Here is a 20,646-nt window from a genome sequence, read left to right as displayed (position 1 = left end):
TTTTAGGAGCATCAGTTTAAAAAACCCTCTCAATGTTATTCTATGTGTCCATGAGCTGCAAGTGGCATAGGCGTTTCAAACTGCAAAAAAACAAAACAAAAACCCGAGGGCCAGCACATTCTGGAGCACAGCTGTGAAAACGTCCGACGCAGCTAAATGCGTGGCAACGCTGTATACAGTGTTAAGCTGCGTCAAGTGTTTTTAAGCTGTATTAATTGGATTTGGGACAATTGCATTTGGAAAATAGAAGAGGGCAGAGAAAAGCTGCTTAACGGCAACGCGACTAAAAACGCATTAACACCAATGCAAAATGCTTAGAAAAGAACGCTTTTAACAACTGCCGTTTCCTGGCGTTGGTACTGGCTTTTAGCAGCTCATTTTTTTTTATTTTTTTTTAATGACCTGTGTGCATGAGGCTTTATACAAGAGATTTTGGCACTTGAGGGGGCGAGCACGTCACTGACCACCGCAGTAAAGCCTCCCTTCACGGTGGTCAGTAAAATCAGACAAGCAGGAAGTGAACAGAACAGAGAAGAAATAGAGCAACTTCTAAACAAAAACGAACAATGAGGAAGTGAAAAGTCTAATGTCTGCAGGTAAATGATGCTTATTATGAAAAAATAAAATTATAATTTCCTTTACAATCCCTTTAAGTTGGAAATAGGGCAAAGCCATAGCTTTATTGAACTTTCCAAATGTACAAAACAATGCCAGTCAGTGTTATACTGTGTGCACCCATAAAACATAGCATAGTCTAAGAGGCCTGTCCTTACCATCATTGCCAGACAGAAATCAGACTGACCTCAATTTAATTTGCAGTAACCTCTAGGAACCAATCAGTGAGCAGTACTGTGCAGTAACCTTTAGCAACCAATTAGTGAGTGGTATAGATGTACAGTAATCTTTAGAAGTCCCCCCAGGTATAGACTAATAAATCGGGACAATCTTTTACGTTGGAGCCTATAGAACAGACCAGGGCATAATGCACACACCAGTGTATTAAAGTGGAGGTTCACCCGAAAAGTACATTTTTAACATTAGATTGAGGCTCATTTTGTCAAGGGGAATCGGGTATTTTTTTTAAAATCGAAGCAGTACTTACCGTTTTGGAGAGCGATCTTCTCCGCCGCTTCCGGGTATGGGCTGCGGGACTGGGCGTTCCTATTTGATTGACAGGCTTCCGACGGTTGCATACATCGCGTCACGATTTTCCGAAAGTAGCCGAACGACGGTGCGCAGGTGCCGTATAGAGCCGCACCGGCATTCAGCTTCTTTCGGGCTACTCGTGACGCGATGTATGCGACCATCGGAAGCCTGTCAATCAAATAGGAACGCCCAGTCCCGAAGACCATACCCGGAAGCGGCGGAAAAGATCGCTCTCCAAAACGGTAAGTACTGCTTCGATTTTAAAAAAAATACCCGATTCCCCTTGACAAAATGAGCATTAATCTAATGTTAAAAAAAAAAAAAAAATTTTGGGTGAACTCCCGCTTTAAGGGTAAAACAGCGATCAGGAAACATTTCTCATCAAGTCAATTTGCTATATCCTTGGTTGATCCAATTGTGTCGGCTGGTGCACCAAAAAATGGATTAAAATTATTACAAGGTCTGTGAAAAAAAAAAAAAAAAAAAAAAAAAAAAAAAAAAAGATGGATCTAAAATGTACATAATGTCAAAAGGAACACAGCAAGTCCCTGGTGCTTAATCAGAACTGGGGACATACATATCTAATCTACTATTTAGTAGCCAAGTTCAGACCTTTGGTAGCCAGACTGGCAAACACTCACAGCAGATACATACGTTTATGTATACAAAACCAGTAAAGTACAGGGCAGCCAAGTTGGGATCTTGTGACCTCATGAAATCAAAGATATTTAGGCCTCATTCTCATAGGCACTATCAGTTTAGCCACATTAAAAGCGTATCAGTTTGTATCCGTTGCTTCATCCGTCTTCGGTTCTGTTAACATCCATTAATTTACCCGTTTACATCCATTTTTTTTTTGCATCCATTTTGATCAGTTTACAGCAGTTTCTGTGGCTTTGATACCCAGAAAGAATTGCTCTTCCCATGCTGCATTGCAGTTTTCAGTGAGTAACTTGTCCTTCCTTTGTCCTTGTCTTTGCGATCTGCGTTGCGCGATGGATTCCACCAATTTTTGGGACAGTGGGACATTGTCATATTTGCCTGTGTGTGGAGAAAGGAGGAGAGCAAGAAAAACCGGATTGTGACTAGGAGCTGCTCCTGGGAGACATATCTGGCCATGTTTCTCCTTGGTGATGAACTTTCTATTGTCCTATTGTTCACAGATAAAAAAATATTTCTTCAAAACAGATCTGAACCGATTGGACGTTGACGGACATTGTCAGTTAAGATCCGTTTTCATGGATCTCGGATTTCACGGATAAAATCGGAAGCGGAGGTTAACGGATGTTCATCCGTTTGCCCACAGTAATGCATTGTCTGTTGACGGATGGATAGACGGTCCGTTCATGTGAAAGGGGCCTTACACCTTTTGAAGGCAGGCCCCAACTCATCAACCTCCTGCAATGTGAAAAAATATACTGTATAGTTTCTGTAGATTTTATTACAGAATCCAATACAATATTCTCGGAATGACAAAAAAAACACAATGGATCCATGTTAGCCTTTTACCAACAATGATTATGACAACAAGAAGGCAGATCAAGGTAGATAGTCTTGTTGTTCTTGACTAGCCAGACAGGAAAACTGACTGTTGAGTGCATAATAAACACATACATTACCGTGAGCACTTAAAAATAAAGTTTATAGCAATATATATTTTATTATACACACACACACACACACAGATTTAAAAAAAGGTCAAGTTCACCTTCCCCCCCTCTAAAATCCAGCTCCTACGCACCAATATTTTACCTTGGTTGCAGAAAAATAAAAGCTCTCTTTGATTTTGAAAACAAGGCCTTACCTTAAGCGTGATTTACAGCTATGCATTTTTAGTACAAGAAGAGCAGAATTGGAGGAGTTTAGAAGTACAAAAAGAAAAACCGTAGACATAAAAAAATACAGAAGGTATACATGTTATTACATAAACATAATTAAAGCGGAGCTCCACCCTAAAGTGGAACTCCCGCAGATCAGAACCCTCCCCCCCTCCGGTGTCACATTTGACACCTTTCAGGGGGGAGGGGGGTGCAGATACCTGTCTAAAGACAGGTATTTGCACCCACTTCCGGCCACACAGTCTCGGGTAAACTGTGGGCATGATGTCACCTCCTGTCCCCTCACCCAGTACACAGCGGGAGCCAATCGGCAGGCGTAGCACGACTCGCGCATGCGCCGCAGGGAACCAGGCAATAAAGCCGGACCGCTTTAACCACTTGCTTACTGGGCACTCAAACCCCCCTCCTGCCCAGACAAATTTTCAGCGCTGATGCACTTTGAATGAGAATTCCGTGGTCATACAACACTGTACCCAAATTACATTTTTGTAAAAAAAAAAAAAAAAAAATCACACAAATGGAGCTTTCTTTCGTTGATATTTAATCGCCACTGGAGTTATTTTTTGCTAAACAAAAAAAGATGGTACATTTAGAAAAATTATATGTTATAAAAATTTGCAAAATACTTTTTCTCCTCCATTGATAGGAGCTGATGGGCACAGATAAGGTGGCACTGATGGCTACTGATAAGATGGCACAGATTGGCGACATTGTGGGCACTGATGAGCTGGCAGAAGCTCTCCCTGATTGGGACCGATGTCCCCCTGTCAGCCGCCGGTGATCTGCTTTTCTTTTCTCCTCATGCTATCAGCATGAGGAGAAAAAAATAGCCAATTACTGGCTCCGTTTACATCACATGATCAGCTGTCATTGGCTGACAGCTGACCACACGGTAAGTGGTTGGGATCAACCCCTTACTCCGATCTGTGATCCAGCGAGTCTCAGACTCGCTGATCACAGAGCGAGCCGCAAGCGCCCTGCAGAGTGCGTGCAGGCCGCTCAAGCACAGGATGTCCATTGACGGCCTCCCGGCAAAGTAGGTCTGCGCTGTAGCCGTCATTCGGCTATAGTGCGAATCTGAAGCGGTTAAAAGAGAAATAATTCTGAAAAAAAGCCCTGTGGTCACGATACAAAGAATGGTTGCCTCTACATGTTTCACCACAATCACAGCTTCTTCTGGCGCTTTTGTAGGACCATTATATAATACCACCTTTCAATATGATCACGGTTCCAAAGAATACCCAAGACCCACCAGGAGGTCCAATGAGGTGCGTCTGTGTCACAAATTAAGGGGAGAACAATAACCCTGCTATTACACCTGTTAAATTATATATGTAAAAAAATGCAAATTTGTGAATCAGGCCTTAGCCCTTGCTATATTTCCTGGAAAGCTTCAGAGACTCCCCGAGTATAACAGTGTAAATTTTCTGTCCCCTCAAAATTACTCAACACACAGTCATTAATGTCTAATCCGCTGTCAACAAAAGTGAGTACACCCCTAAATGAAAATGTCCAAATTGGGCCCAATTAGCCATTTTCCATCCCCAGAGTCATGCGACTCATTTGTGTTACAAGGTCTCAGGCGTGTTAAAATTTTGTGTTATCACTCTCATGCCGTGTACACACAGAAAAGTTTGATGTGAGCTTTTGGTTGGAAATTCCGACCGTGTGTAGGCTCCATCTGACTTTCTGTCGGAATCTCCGACAGCAAAAACTTGAGAGCTGGTTCTCAATTTTTCCGACGGGATGCATGCAATTCCGATGCGCAAAAAAACACACATGCTCGGAATTCGACGCATACTAGGAATCGTTGAACTTCATTTTTCTCGGCTCGTTGTACGTCACTGTGTCCTTGACAGTCGGAATTTTGTGTGAACGTGTGTATGCAACACAAGCTTGAGCCAACATTCCATTGGAAAAAAAATCCACGGTTTTCTTGACGGAATTTCCGATCGTGTGTACGTGGCATCACTCTCTCATACTGGTCACTGGAAGTTCAACATGGCACCTCATGGCAAAGAGCTCTGAGGGTCTGAAAAAAAAACAAAAAAAAAACAGACCTCACCGTGGTTGACCAAAAAAGTTGAGTGCACGCGCTCAGCCTCATAGCCAGGGGTTGTCTTTCGTAAATATATCAGTGCTGCCAGCATTAAAGGGGTGGGGTGGTCAGCCTGTCAGCCCTCGGACAATACGCTGCACACTGCATCAAAATGGTCTGCATGACCGTCCTCCCAAAAGGAAGCCTTTACTAAAGATGATGCACAAAAAAGCCCGCAAACAGTGTCATGGCCTAGGGCTGCATGAGTGCTGCCGGCACTGGGGGAGCTACAGTTCATTAAAGCGGGGGTTCACCCTAAAAAAAAAAAAATTCTAGCATGCCATCAAGCATACTAGCGCGATCTACAGTACGCCTTTATTTTATTTTTTGGCGCCGTACTTACAGTTTACTGCCGTAGTGAAGTTTCAGACTCCCCGCAGGGAATGGGCGTTCCTATGCAGAGGGAAGATGATTGACGGCCGGCTATGGCGCGTCACGCTTCCCGAAGATAGCCAAAATAGGACTTGCCTCTTCACGGCGTCTGCGCAGTCAGCTCCGATGTCTGTGCGCAGGCGCCATATAGCACCGTGAAGAGGCAAGTCCTATTTCGGCTATCTTCGGGAAGCGTGACGCGCCATAGCCGGCCGTCAATCATCTTCCCTCTGCATAGGAACGCCCATTCCCCACGGGGAGTCTGAAACTTCACTACGGCAGTAAACTAAGTACGGCGCCAAAAAATAAAAGAAAGGCATACTGTAGCTCGCGCTAGTATGCTTGATGGCATGCTAGAAATTTGTTTTTAGGGTGAAACACCGCTTTAAGAGAACCATGAATGCCAACATGTACTGTGACATACTGAAGCAGAGCATGATCCCCTCCCTTCAGAGACTGGGCCACAGGGCAGTATTCCAACCCCAAACACACCTGCTAGACAACCACTGCCTTGCTAAAGAAGCCAAGGGTAAAGGTGATGGACTGGCCAAGCATGTCTCCAGACCTAAACCCTGTTGAGCACCTGTGGGGAATCCTCAAAACGGAAGGTGGAGGAGCGGAAGGTCTCTAAGATCCACCAGCTCCGTGATGTTGTCATGGAGGAGTGGAAGAGGACTCCAGTGGCAACCTGTGAAGCTCTGGTGAACTCCATGCCCAAGAGGGTTAAGGCAGTGCTGGAAAATAATGGTGGCCACAAAAAAAAAAAAATTTAAACTTTCGGCCCAATTTGGACATTTTGGTTTAGGGGTGTACTCACTTTTGTTGCCAGCGGTTTAGACATTAATGGCTGTGTGTTGAGTTATTTTGAGGGGACAGCAAATCAACACCATTATACAAGCTGTACACTCACTACTTTACATTGTAGCAAAGTGTAATTTCTTCATTGGTGTCACATGAAAAAGGTATAAAATATTTACAAAAATGTGGAGAGGTGTACTCACTTGAGATACTGTAAATATTTCAAAAGGCAAGAGATCATTTTACATTTTGGTATCCAATTACATAATGTCACACCAATTATATTTAAAATTAGCTTGTTAAAGGATACATGGAACATAACATTAATCCAAGAACAACATTTTACATATTGCAGTTTACAGGTCTGTGGATGTAGTGGTTTAATTTGATTTTTTTCCAGGCTTTTCCCTTTTATATTCACCGGGTAAGAAACATTTTTGTCCCCGAGCGGCTAAGCTTTCAGCCCACTATGTCTATAAGGGCGCCATGGTTACCACCAATTCTAGACTTCAAACATGTCTACCTTTGTTCATCTCCATTACATAGGTGGATTAGTAGTTTACATAAGACAGATAAGATTGTTTTGTATTGTCTAGCTCACAGGAAGCGACAAGGATACTGCATTTCTGGCTAGATCAACCGGTATTTATTTTTCTGCAATTGCTGAAAGTTCACATAGCTTGAAAAAAAAAAAAAAAACACTAAACCCAGCCACCAAATCTATGAACTTGTAAATTGCAATTTACATTTTGTTTTTAAAGTTGTTGTAAAAGTTTTTTTTTTTTTTATTATCTTAATGCATTTTATACAATAAGATAAAAAGCCTTCTGTACAGAAGCCCCCCCAATACTTACCAGAGCCCCCCCTTGATCCGGCAGTGTTGCAAGAGAGATTTGTCTCCCTCCTCATTGGCTGAGATAGTAGCGAAGTGCCATTGGCTTCCGCTGCTGTCAAAGTCAGTGAGCCAATGAGGAGCGAGGGGGGGGGGGGCGAGGCACGGCCACGGGTCCATGTCCGAATGGACACACACTGCTGCGGCTCGGGTTCGCCATAGCAGGCAGGAGGGAGGGGTTAGGAGCCCCTAAGAGGGACCCTAGAAGAGCTAGATCTGGGCAAAATTACTACACAGAGCAGGTAAGCACACCACAAAAAAACTAAAATTGAATTTATACTCTATGTCCTGTGTCATTTCCTGTTCGAGAGCTGCAACATGAAGATGTGAGAGTGGGACCACATTCACACTAATGTGATTTGTCATACAATTTCAAAAATCACATGACAAGTTACACTCTATATTCAGCAATGGAATGGTTCAAATTGTTGTGACTCAAGTCGCAACAACTTTGAAAAAAGGTTCCTACACTACGTTTCTGTGATTTCACTGCGATTTGCATTGACTGTTAAAGTCGCAAGCTGCATTAAAAAAAAAAAAAAATCCGAGATCCAAATTGCACTGATTTACGTCTTTAAAATCTCGCTGCAGTAGCATGATTTCAAAGCTGCACTGGTGTGTGAACCAGAGCTTATAGTTTGCCTCTTAGATACACTATTAATCAGCAGTTTTCGAACTTTGAAATAAATATGAAACCACAGATAAAATTGCTGAACACACATCTGGCATTTTTTCAATGGAAATCAAATATTCCAGACTGTCCACAAATATGTGGCACTTTGTTTTACCCTTCTGTCCAGTTTATCTAAAACCAGCCCAATGGGGTTTAAGTCTGAAAATGGCTCTGCATGATTTGAAGACTACAGTCTATTTTCTTCTAATATAGTGCCGGCAGGCTGGAGGTATGTTTTGAGTCACTGCTTTGCTGTAGGATGAACCTGTTTAACTAGGCATAGACCGAGAAGTATTGAATGGCAACTACTATAAAATGTTGACGTTTCTTTGGTTCTGGACCTCAGTAATTAAATGCTGGATCCAGCAAAAGGGACTCAGATCAGCGTGCTTCCTCCTTTACCTTTGACAGTTGGTGTCATACTGAGGAACCATCCTTTATTCTTGAAGGTAAAACCAAAGTCCTGTGCTGTGTATCAAAACTTAAAATTCATAGGTCCATAAACATCATCCTTCATTGTTGACGGTCCCCCTGGTGGGATGTTTTCCCATTTTTCTCTTTCCTCTATTGCAGTAGTTCTCAACCACCTAGTGCCGTGACCCCTCGATAAAATTTCACAAGTTGTGGGGACCCCTAACAGTAAAATTATTTTCATAGCGTGGCTTTTCAGCACCCAAGGCAAGACAAGTAATTTGCGCCCCTAACCCACAGATATTTAGCGCTCCCTGAGTCCTTTTAATGGCAACTATAATCACAGGTAGTGTCACTCACTGTGCGTCCAGCTTCACTGTGTTTCCGACTTCGTGGTGTCTCGTAGCAGTGACACTTATGCCGAAAACAGGAGATAGTGTCTCCTCCAGCCCCTCCCACCTCACATTCCTCACCAGTCAGCTGACCTCTAGTCTTTGCCCCCCAGCCATGCCGTGAACTGCATGGGCGCCTGCGAAGAGGCTGAGTGGGCAGCTGCGGGTTCCAGGAACAGCCCAGCTGGGTGGCCACAAGCTCCAGGGATAGCAAAAAGGCTGGGAGAGTGATGCAGGCTTCAGGAACAGACCAGGATTCGTGACCCCTGGCAAATCCTCATTCGACCCCCAGGTTGAGAACCACTGCTCTATTGCCTTTATGTTCTTCCGTTCTCTCTCCTCTTGAGGTACCCCGACCCTGCTGACAGTATAAGATGCCGGTTCCATTTTTCTCTTTCCCATTTCTTCCTACCACAAACCAACCAGGAACATTTCCTGAAAGTTAGCTGGGTTGTTTGTCTTGCAGTATCCTTACTGTGTTTCCCGAACACCTTTTGTCATTATGCTATGTGGCATGACGGATTGATTTGTTATATTGTGGTAGTGTACCTTCCCCCTTTTATGTACTTCTTTATGTCTACATGTATTGTTTTGCCTTAAAACTTAAAGAGCAATTCCAGTGAAAATCTAACCAAGCTAAAATCTTCTCCCATATCCCCATTCTATCTATTTTAGCTTAAACGGGTTGTAAAGGTTTGTTTTTTATTTTCTAAATAGGTTCCTTTAAGCTGGTGCATTGTTGGTTCACTTACCTTTTCCTTCGATTTCCCTTCTAAATGTTTTTTTTTCTTTGTCTGAATTTCTCACTTCCTGTTCCTCTTCAGTAAGCTGTTCTGGCTGACTAGCCACCGCTCGGATGATGGTGGCAAGTTTACTGAGGAGAAACAGGAAGTGAGAAATTCAGACAAAGAAAAAAAGAAACATTTAGAAGGGAAATCAAAGGAAAAAGGTAAGTGAACCAACAATGCACTAGCTTAAAAGGAACATATTTAGAAAATAAAAAACAAACCTGGAATTATGCTTTAATACATTTTATTAAAAAAAAAACATTTTTATATAAAAACAACAACAACAACAACAACACACCACACATCCTGCAATGGTCCACTGGCAATGCTCTATTTAGGTATTTTAGCATTGGTTTTCTTACTCGCCCCCTGAAACGCCCAGCGCAAAATCTTCTCTTCATAGTTGCAAGTGAGACTGCTTTCTATGACTACTCTTCAGCTGCTGTCCTGTGAGATGCCCATCATGCAAGTTGCTGACTCTCAGAAATTTGTCTGTCAGTTTCCTGTTCCCATGTGTTGTTACATTGTGAAGTAAAATTCTTATTGACACTCTAGCTTTCTGTTTTTGGCAACCTAAGTTTAAAGAGGACCGTGACCCTAAAGAGCATGTTGTGCTGTCCTGCCTACTTTATCCCTCAATTACAAATTTAATTTTTGTTTAAAGTGGTAATAAATAGGTCAAAAGGATTGCCGGAGGACAGACAAAGGACTGGACGAGCCAATATCACTGGCAGGGGACCCCAGAACAGGAGGTTCTGTGCTGCTCTGTGCAAAACCATTGCACAGGGCATGCAAGTATAACAGGTTTACTATTTTGTAACAAATCACATTAGGTACTCTTTTTTTGTTGCAAGGCAGCACATTTCTTGCCTAGGCGAGAATTTCCCTCTGCCCCCCGTACGTGTGCAGATGTGCTCGAATCCTGAGGAACGTCAAACAGCCCATTTGTGTTTTCCCAGGTTACCCCGGCCATCACATATTAGGTTTCTCACTGATGCGCAAAGACTGCTACTAGGGAGGTCTGAAACCTTCCCTCTCTGCGCATGCATGGAAATTCACATTGCGCAGATGGGTTCTGGCAGGACCCAATTGCCAGGCAGAGCCCATGGGCACATCTGTGCATGCCCTAGAATGGTGGTGCTTGAGGGGGAAGTGGAGCCACTCCCTTAGGCAGACTGAAGTTCCACTTTAATTTTCTTATTTTTTTTACTGTTGACAGTTTTACCATTCATCTTCACAGGACAATAAATGTACGGTATACACAATTTGCTTGTCCCATCTTGTCTGCCCTGTGGCCATGAAAAGTAACAATAAAAAGGAGGATCTGAGGTCATACAGCTTATACAAAAAAAAAAAAAACCTGCGATGAACTGGCAGCAGTGTTAAAAGGTGCAACCTATATTCACTGTGGGGTATTTACTAAGAATAGTGAAAACAGAGTTTGGGGCAGCTGTGCATGGCAACCAATAAGCTTCTAGTTTTCATTTTCAAAGCTTAAAGGGGTTGTAAAGGTATTTTTTCCCCCCATAAATGGCTTCCTTTACCTTAGTGCAGTCCTCCTTCACTTACCTCATCCTTCGATTTTGCTTTTAAATGTCCTTATTTCTTCTGAGAAATCCTCAGTTCCTGTTCTTGTGTCTAACTACACACAGTAATGCCAGGCTTTCTCCCTGGTGTAGAGAAAGCCTCTTAAGGGGGCGAGCAGGCAAGTGAGGACACTCTCTACTTTGCAGATAGAGAGAGGAGCTGTGCGTTAGTGGGCGTCCTGACCCTCCTGCTCGTCCCCTCAAAAGGCGTTCCCCACACCAGGGAGAAAACCTTGCATTACTGTGTGTAGTTACAGACAGAAGAACAGGAAGTGAGGATTTCTCAGAAGAAATAAGGACATTTAAAAGCAAAAATCGAAGGATGAGGTAAGTGAAGGAGGACTGCACTAAGGTAAAGGAAGCTTTTTAGGGGTAAAAATGTTTTACCTTTACAACCCCTTTAACTGAATAGGTAGAAGCTGTTACATTTTGTATCACTTTTGCTAAAGTATTCCGACTGATAAATAAAGCTTTGCCGATCTTCTTGTAGTCTTCACCTTGCTTGTGTAAAAAAAAAAAAAAAAAAAAAAGGCATTTTCTTTCTCAGGCCTTGTGCCATTTCTCTTCCATGTGGTGCCATTGCTAACAGCATGAAATGGGAAAGGGTTTTCTTTGTTAAAAGTGATTGTAAAGGCAGAAGTTTTTTTTAATCTTAATGCATTCTATAAAAAGGGACATTTTATTTAAGCTTACACAGGGGATACAAACAATAATACAAGAGGCAGACTATCATCCCCCTTAAAATGTTCCTATTAGGGATGCACCTATATATAGGTTGCTGAAAAAAAACACACAACAAAAGAAGGTGCTGATAATGTCCAAAGGTCAATTCATATTGAAATTAAATTCACAATAGCAATTATAAAGTCAAATATATATACACACACACACACACACACACACAACTGTCCATTTCGGTTTTCAGCCAAGTGCATCCTCAATTTTCGGTTTCAGTCCAGAATTTTCATTTCCGTTCACTAGTTCCTATCCTCAACCAGGGATCCTATGTGTCTTTTTACAAATATGGGCCTGGATAGATGTAGATGGGTGGCCTCAGTATAAATATTTACCAATAGTAGCTTTGCATACGGTACCAATATATCTTACCCATGCTTTGAAAGCATGTTACATGAACTTTTAACAATTAAAGCAAATAACACAACTCAATTTTTTTTCCATGTAACTGACATTTTACTTTCATCTACCATAAATGTTCATGAAAAGCGTCTGACAAAAAGTTGTGACAGTTGATATATGGCTCTAAATCCACAACAGTCACAATGCAGGAAAAGGGATACCTGCAAAGATTTTACAAATATAACATTTTGAAGTATCATGAAAATTTGTCAAAATATAATTTCACGAAACCTTTTATTGTTGGAAGTTACTTCTATACTGCATTGTTAAAGAGGAAGGAAACCCTGATGGGTGTTACATCTTCTTTGTTTACCTGCAAAGGTAAAGCATAATGGACTACTATGCATCGCATAGTAGCCCATTATGTGACACTTACCTGCAGGAGAAGCCTGCGATGTCCCAGTCTTCCTCGCTGGTAGCGAGCATCCATTCTTCACCTCTATTTATTCTGGGGCCGCAAACTCCGGCTCTGACTGGCCGGAGTCACGCGACGTCACTCCCGCACATGGGCGCGGGAGCTGCCTTTAACGGCATGACCCGAGATAGAAATTGCACAGCGTGCCCTAATTCCGGCGCATGCGCAGACGAAATCGCCCTACGGCTATATGCAAATATCTCCTAGACCGTGCAGGTCTTGGAGATATTTCACGCACCTACAGGTAAGCCTTAATCTAGGCTTACCTGTAGGTTAAAGTGGTTGTAAAGGGTTTACAGCCACTTTAAAAATTCTATATTTCAGTGATGCAAATCGGAGCTCTGGTAGTATGTGTAAACAGTCAAAATCTCCCTGTATTTAATGTGTGTGTTAAAGTGGTTGTAAACCCTTACAGATCACTTTAACCTACAGATAAGCCTAGATTAAGGCTTACCTGTAGGAGCAACAAATATCTCCTAAACCTACACGGTTTAGGAGATATTTGCAGAAAAGGCTTCACCGATGTCAACAGCGCAGGCGCACTGAGCGTGCCGATAGTGACGGCACGATCGCCTTCACTGTCGGCTCCCGCACCAGAGATACCCGGAAGTCACTCGGGTATCATGGTGGAGGAGGAGAGGAACGAGAGTCGCTTCGATCTCAGGTAAGTAATTCATAATGAGCTAGTATGCTGTGCACCGACTAGGCGCCGTATAGAGCCGACTCGCAGTTTGACTACTTTCAGAAACTTGTGACGCGCCTTATCCACCGAGGGGAAGTTTTTCTCAAGACGTCAATCATCTGGGCGAAGTCCCACATGACACTGCACCTCTGCATAAGAACGCCTACTCCCGCGGGAGTGAGTACCCGGAACCCGGGTGGAAAATAGCAACAACACGGTATGCACAGCAAAAAAAAAAAAAAAAAACAGCATACTGTAAATGTTGGAAGTATGCAGAATGTAATGTTATATACATGTTAAACAAAATAAATTTGTTTATTTTGTTTTTGACCCATTGTGGGCTGAATCTCCCCCCCCCCCCCCCCCCCAAAGAAAAGCTGATGAAAGCAGGTTGGTAAAAGGTGAGATCAGTTAACAAATGCGACAGCTTCTGTACACGTAGCTGTTGTTTTGGTAACTAATTGTTCATATCTTACACCAAAGAACCCTTGACCCCAGAAAGTGTCCACAAGAACTGTTGCCCTCAACAACCAGCTTGTACATTTTTTTTTTTTTTTCAGATAAAAACAGAAAAGGGGGAACCTGGCTGGTTTCTTTCCTTGGACACATTCGTTCACAAGGGCAAGAGGCCACCAGACTACTTTTTATCTAGGATGATAATACATAGGGCAGGAACCAAAAGACGTATGTTTCCAAAATAAATAGAAAAGGCTATACAAATTAGGACACCAGTTGCCTGAAGGGCAAAAGCTAGCTGGCACCAGGGATATGTCTAGAATGGCTTAGGATATACTCCAGTTAAACAGCACTGCCATTCCAGCATGGGATATACATACACCGTGCTTTGTATGCTTATATGTATCCTATAATATAGACTGATCAGTCGAGCCTCATAAGTGATCATAGGGCAAGTTCCTTGCTTTGATACAGTGACAATATGTTCTACAACATTAGTAGCAGGGCTGCATTTCGATCCCTGTAACCTGTATAGACACAATCTTTAGTGCTGGTTCACACTACCGCGACTTGGGATCCGACTTGTGTCGCCCCGTCACGTGACATGAGAAATTGAAGTGAATGGGAGCGGTCTTAATGTGCACTACTGAAGTCGCTCCGACTTCAGAAATGGTTCCTGTACCAATTCAAGGCAAATTGTACACATAGATTGCAATGGAAGTTGCCTCCCAAGTCAGATCACCGTCTTAACTGAAGCAACTTTACAGGAAAAGAAAAAACCTATCACTTCCCTGGCAGTATTCCAGAGTCTGGCTCGGGGTAAGATTTCAATACCAAAAGCGGTATCCCCGAGCCAGATTCGGGATCGCCTCTCAGCATCCACAGGCACAAGTTACTTACCTTGTCCCTGGATCCTGTGATGCATCCCCACTGTGTGAGCGAGCGGCGTCCTCCTCGCTCGATTTACAGTGCCCGTGTGCCGCCGATCTCTTTTCCCAGCGACGTTACGACGCACAGGGGGCGGAGAACGGTGCCAAATTCAAAAAAGTAAATAAACACATTACATACAGTATACTGTAATCTTACAGATTACAGTACTGAATGTAAAAAATACACACCCCCTTTGTCCCTAGTGGTCTGCCCAGCGTTCTGCCTGTTTTTTTATATAATTAAAACTGTTATTTCTCCCTGCAAACTATAGATTGTCCATAGCAACCAAACGTGTCCCTTTATGTCAAAAGTGGTTTTAGAGCAGCTAGAAAACAGCGATAATAAATTATAATCACTTGCAGAATTGAGCGATATCGATTTGTGGGGAAATTCGTCATAAAAAAATAAAAGTAATGACAGCAACAATTCTGCAACTGAGCAAATTTCAGTGATTTTGATTACATTATTGAATAATTTTTATTATAATTACATTATTATTTGTTATCATTATTTATTATATTATAATTTAAGATTTTGTTTTTCAAACTTTATCATACCCGAGATGTCTACTAGACTCTTGTTTGGACAGATTTAAGCGAGTTATTCCTAAGATTTGCAGGCCTACAATGTAAAACGCCAAATTTTCATGCCAAATAATGGTACTGCTTTCAGCACCTAAAACCAGAATCGTACCGCCAGGGAGGTTAAAGGGGTTGTAAAGGTTCGTTTTTTATTTTCTAAATAGGTTCCTTTAAGCTAGTGCATTGTTGGTTCACTTATGTTTTCCTTCGATTTCCCTTCTAAATGTTTTTTTTTCCCTTTGTCTGAATTTCTCACTTCCTGTTTCTCCTCAGTAAGCTTTCCACCATCATCCGAGCGGTGGAAAGTCAGTCAGAACAGCTTATTGAGGAGGAACAGGAAGTGAGAAATTCAGACAAAAGGAAAAAAAAACATTTAGAAGGGAAATCGAAGGAAAAGGTAAGTGAACCAACAATGCACTAGCTTAAAGAAACCTATTTAGAAAATAAAAAAGCAAACCTTTACAACCCCTTTAAGTCTCGTAAGTTACCTTGCCCCTGTGTGAACCAGCTATAAGCGTCCAATGCTAGGATCACATATTGTATACAATAGCATATGGTTTTCTTAGCGCTTATCTGCTTATGAATATTTTGATTAACGATAACGAAATCTCCATATGCCCCCCCTTTTTTTTATGCCAAGATCTCACTTCCTGTTAGCTACATATGTTCTCCATGGTCAATAATTAGGAATGTAACCACACTCACTTGCGAGATGGAATATGAACTAAGATTTTTAGTGTGTAATTGTTCCAAATGGAAGTGAAGGGGGGAAAAGGGGAGGTTGTGGAGCTCAGGAAGTATGTTACAAGGAGGCAGAAAAACATAGAAAGAAGCAATTTCTTAAAAAAAGTGATTACAGGGCCATTAAAAGTAGTAGATGTGTATGGATTTTTTTTTTATCGCCAAATACAAAGATATTTAGTGTCACTTTACTTTATTGGTTTGTGTTATCCCAAAGTGTGTCAATACAATTTTATGAAAAAATTTATAAAAAACAACAACAATAATAATAATACTACTACACACACATTGAAGTATGCATAGACGAAATACAGATGCAAATACTTCGAGGCATCAAGTGTGTGTAATGCCCTGTACACACAATCAGAATTTCCGTTGGAACAAACTCCGAAGGAATTTTCTGACGGAATTCCGTTCAAGCTGTCTTACATACACACTGCCACACCAAATTCCGACCGTCCAAAAAGCGGTGACGTACAACACTACGACGAGACGGGAACAATTAAGTTCAATGCTTCCGAGCATGCATCGACTTGATTCTGAGCATGCGTGTTTTTTTCTCCGTCGGAGTTCCATACGGACGAACAGAATTTCTGATATAATTATCTGATAAAATGTTCTCCAAGTCCTTCTGAATTTCCGATGGAAAAACTCCGATGGGGCACACACACGGTCAGAATTTCCGATGAAAAATTCCATCTGACTTTTTCAGTCGAAAATTTTGATCATGTGTACAAGGCATAAGTGCATAAGCAATCCATAGATATAGTGATTGGGGTTGGGACACAACCCCAATCATATTGGACTAACAGCCCACATAGCGCACCTGTGAAGAAGCATTTGATTGGCAGTAGGGAGAAACCATATTCAGGAAACCACCCTGTGGCCCCAAATCATTTTTCTCTAGTGCAGCGCAAGAGAAAAAGTAGCAAAGCCTAATTCTATTTTTCAAAACTACACTGGTAGCAGACAAGAGCAAAAAAAAAAAAAAAAGCTTGATCTGGGCAACAATATTTTGTCTTATGAAGCAGGAAAAACAATCGAGTCTTCCTTTATCTGCCCGTATCCTGCTATACCTTGCCACCTGAAACCAACACCCATGTGCAGGATGCCCCAACACAGATCAAAGAGCTGACCTTGGGGGCCCCTACAAAACCTTGCATGAAACTAGTCCTAGTTCCGCTTGCTGTACTGGATACATCCTCGCCATCATAGGATTCAAGTCTAAAATGATGTCAAACAGATATACAGTAGGGGCCAGATCCACAGACGAAGTACACCGGCGTATCTACGGATATGCCGGTGTACTTTCAAATTTCCCTTGTCGTATCGTTGTTTTGAATCCTCAAAACAAGATACGACGGCTTCTGGGTTAGATCCGACAGGTGTACGTCTTCGTACGCCTTCGGATCCAAGACTTCAGCATCCGCTGGGTGGCGTTTTCCGTGTCGGGTATGCAAATTAGCGATTTACGACGATCCACGAACGTACGCACGGCCGTCGCATTTTCTAACGTCGTCTGTAGTCGGCTTTTTCCGGCGTATAGTTAAAGCTGGTATTTTTCGGCGTATAGCTAGACTTGCCATGTTAAGTATGGCTGTCGTTCCCGCGTCAAAATTTTTTTTTAATTTTTTGCGCAAGTCTTCCGTGAATAGGGATAGACGTAACTCAAATCCAAGTTAAAAAAGGTCCCAGGGACGTCATTTAGCGCAATGCACGTCGGGAAATTTCGGGACAACGCATGTGCAGTTCATTCGGCGCGGGGACGCGCTTCATTTAAATGAAACCCGCCCCCAACCCGCCCAATTTGAAATCCGCCGCCAGAAATACACTACGCCACCGTAACTTACGGCGCGAACTCGCTGAGGATTCGAATATATGCCAGGTAAGGTACGGCGGCGTAGTGGATCTCTGATACGCTGCGCCGATCTACATGTATGTGGATCTGGCCCTATATATTTTACACACACACACACACACACACACACACACACACACATATATATATATATATATATATATATATATATATATATATATATATATTTTATAACCAGAGATAGGTAATCAATATTCATACAACTCTTATACTGAACATCATTCCCATTACATAAATATCTCCCCAAAATGAACACTCGCCTGGGATTTCAAGTTTAGATAGAATTCAGCAGCCTATGCTTAGTGTACAGTATGACAGACCCTACGTTTGGTCACCAGGACAATCCCCCCCCCCCCTTTTTTTTTTATTATTCTGTTGTATTCAGTTGCACTCATTCTTCCCAACCAAACAAGGATGGACACAAACCTGAATCCAACAAGCTTGGGGGAGGGGGGCAAAACACCTCTAGTAAATCAGCCTGGGAATCAATTTTCTCCTCCTGTCACTATGTGATGAAGCCACGACATTCGGTAACATGGATCTGCACTTCATACATATATATCGGAAGCCATGACATCTGCTCTATACTGCCAGCAACACACAACACAGGCTTTTAATGGCTGCTCTGGGTTAGGTTTAAAGTAGCAGAAGAATAGTTACCAGGCTGGTCTCTTTAATAAAGATCATGTCCACAAGCAGAAACCTCATAGAGGGTTGACACTTGCCAGGGCTATAAAATGTTGGGTGGGGGGAGGGGTGTCGCTAATAAACAAATGAATGTCCCCTGGCCACTGTGTGTACACAAACATGACACTGTTCCTGTAGACGTAAAACAAATCACAACTGTTTGAAAAAATGTCAGAAATGTAACAAAACAATAAAAAATAAAAAAAACAAAAAAATAAATAAAAAATAAAATGAATACAACGATACATACTATACACTGGCTCTTACAAACGTCGCACACAGCACACAAAATTGGTCCTATAGGTGAAGTATGACGAATGTGGAGTCATTTTAATGGCACAAATTATTCATGCTTGAACCGACAGCAGATGCAGCGTACACAGCAGTGTGAATAACACTGGAGATTATGTAATGTTCCGCCAGCCCCATAAGTCAGCGCACACAATTTTTACCCTCTTACAATAAAATACGCCCCACTTCAGATCTGGAGACTTTCAGGAACATAGTAAATATCTCTTTTCTGGCCAGCAGAGAACAAAGGGGGTGGGCTCTGCATTTTTTTTTTTTTTCCCAGGCCTTCACCCCACCCTACGAATACAGAACAGACTGAAGGATGTATTACATTGAAAATATTGGGGGGGGGGGGGGGGGGGGGGGCTCATAACAGAACCCCGATAGGCCTTTAAATGCACTGCAGACACAGGAACCGTAAATCTCCTAATAGCAGAATTCTCAGCACTAGATTATTTCACCCCAAATCTCAGTGCCCTTGCTGGGGTGCCTTTAGCGAATAATATTATACATCATCCATATATATATATATATATATATATATATATATATATATATATATAAATAAATATATATATATAAATGGCACTATAAAAATAAACATGAACACAACATCTAGAGAAAATCCAGCAGATCCTGATAATAGATACACTGTTTCCCCACCCCCACTTCCTCCAAGCCAGGAATTACAGAAATACAAAAAATAAAAATCTATCTTTTTGCATCACATTAAATATGGTTGTTATTGATCAGTGTTGTTAGTAAACAGATACATTTTCTCCATTGTCTGCTTTTAGACCAGTGCTTTGCTTAGAAAACAAGCAGAGAGGGAGGGGGGAGGTGATCTTTCCCCCTTCATTTCAACCTCTTAAATTCAGGGGAGCCCCCCAATATTGGTATGGGTGTGTAGCCAAGAGCCCCCTGTGTCTGCTCCTGGGGGTGTCATGGGTGGGGGATGTTGTGGGGGGCAGGATGACAAGAGATTGCCGGGAGCTGGGCTTACCTGCTGTGTCTAGCTTGCTCTGCTTCTCTCCTTCCCCCTTCAGTCTGTGAGCTGTCTCTACTCCCTTCTACACTCATTGAATCCGACTGCCAAACCCCAGTGTGATGTCATCCTTGTGAAACTTAAAGAGACAACACCCCTTTTGTGGAGCAGATGACAGTCCTTCTCACACTGATAGCAAGCAGGATCCTGTCTGAGCACAGATCTCAGTGTCCAGAGCTGACTGTAAAACTACAGCCAGACAGGAAAGATTTCCACTCTAAAAATAAAGAAACGCTTAATGAGAAGCACGGCAAAGCAGAGGATCAGCGCACCACAATCCCAGCACCCTGCTACATTTTACTGCACACATTTTTTGGATTGCAGTCGCTGTCATTTTTATATTTTAGGCGCTATTCAGATGTGCTCGTCGCACAAATGCACGTTTTTTCTTTTTTTTTTGTACAACATGCATTCAAGTGAACTGGCTTCCCCATGTGTGATAAACACACCAAAAGAAGCTCCTACACTTATTTGTGTGTTGGGCTTTGCGTGTTTGTTGCATGTTACGTGGGCACTTAACAATTGATGGAATCACAAGGACACGCAGTTTTTGTGTGTTTTTCACATTTCAGGAACGCACATCTGTACTCGGTCCCAGAATGCACACATGTGAATGGGACCGCAGTGCAGTATGTAAAAATGCTGCTAGCATTCTAATTTTTTTTGGGGGGGGGGGCAGCAAACAGTACCAACATCTTCCCTTACCCCACCCCCGTTTCTCGGTCGGTCGGCAGGTGGGTCTAGTGCACTTACCCCATCTATGCAGCACTTCACCAGCAGCGACAGATTTCCCTTCCTCTGCTCTCCA

The 20,646-nt window shown here is 42.4% G+C and overlaps 1 protein-coding gene across 2 annotated transcripts in view; it reads right to left on the bottom strand.

The window, feature by feature from the left end:
• CSNK1E (casein kinase 1 epsilon) overlaps positions 1 to 19,923 on the bottom strand; it is a 99,775-nt gene extending 79,852 nt beyond the window's left edge. Inside the window, exon 1 of one of the 2 annotated variants that reach the window (XM_040359526.1) lies at positions 19,797 to 19,923. The gene's annotated coding sequence lies outside the window, so the exon portion shown is untranslated. The remainder of the gene's footprint in view (positions 1 to 19,796) is intronic. The other variant, XM_040359527.1, reaches the window with a different exon arrangement.
• Between the last annotated feature and the right edge of the window lie 723 nt (positions 19,924 to 20,646).

The sequence above is a fragment of the Rana temporaria genome, chromosome 7, assembly GCF_905171775.1.
Source record: "Rana temporaria chromosome 7, aRanTem1.1, whole genome shotgun sequence".
Taxonomy (NCBI): domain Eukaryota; kingdom Metazoa; phylum Chordata; class Amphibia; order Anura; family Ranidae; genus Rana; species Rana temporaria.
Note: the sequence above shows the minus strand (reverse complement) of the source record. Positions and strands in the feature narration are given on the sequence as shown.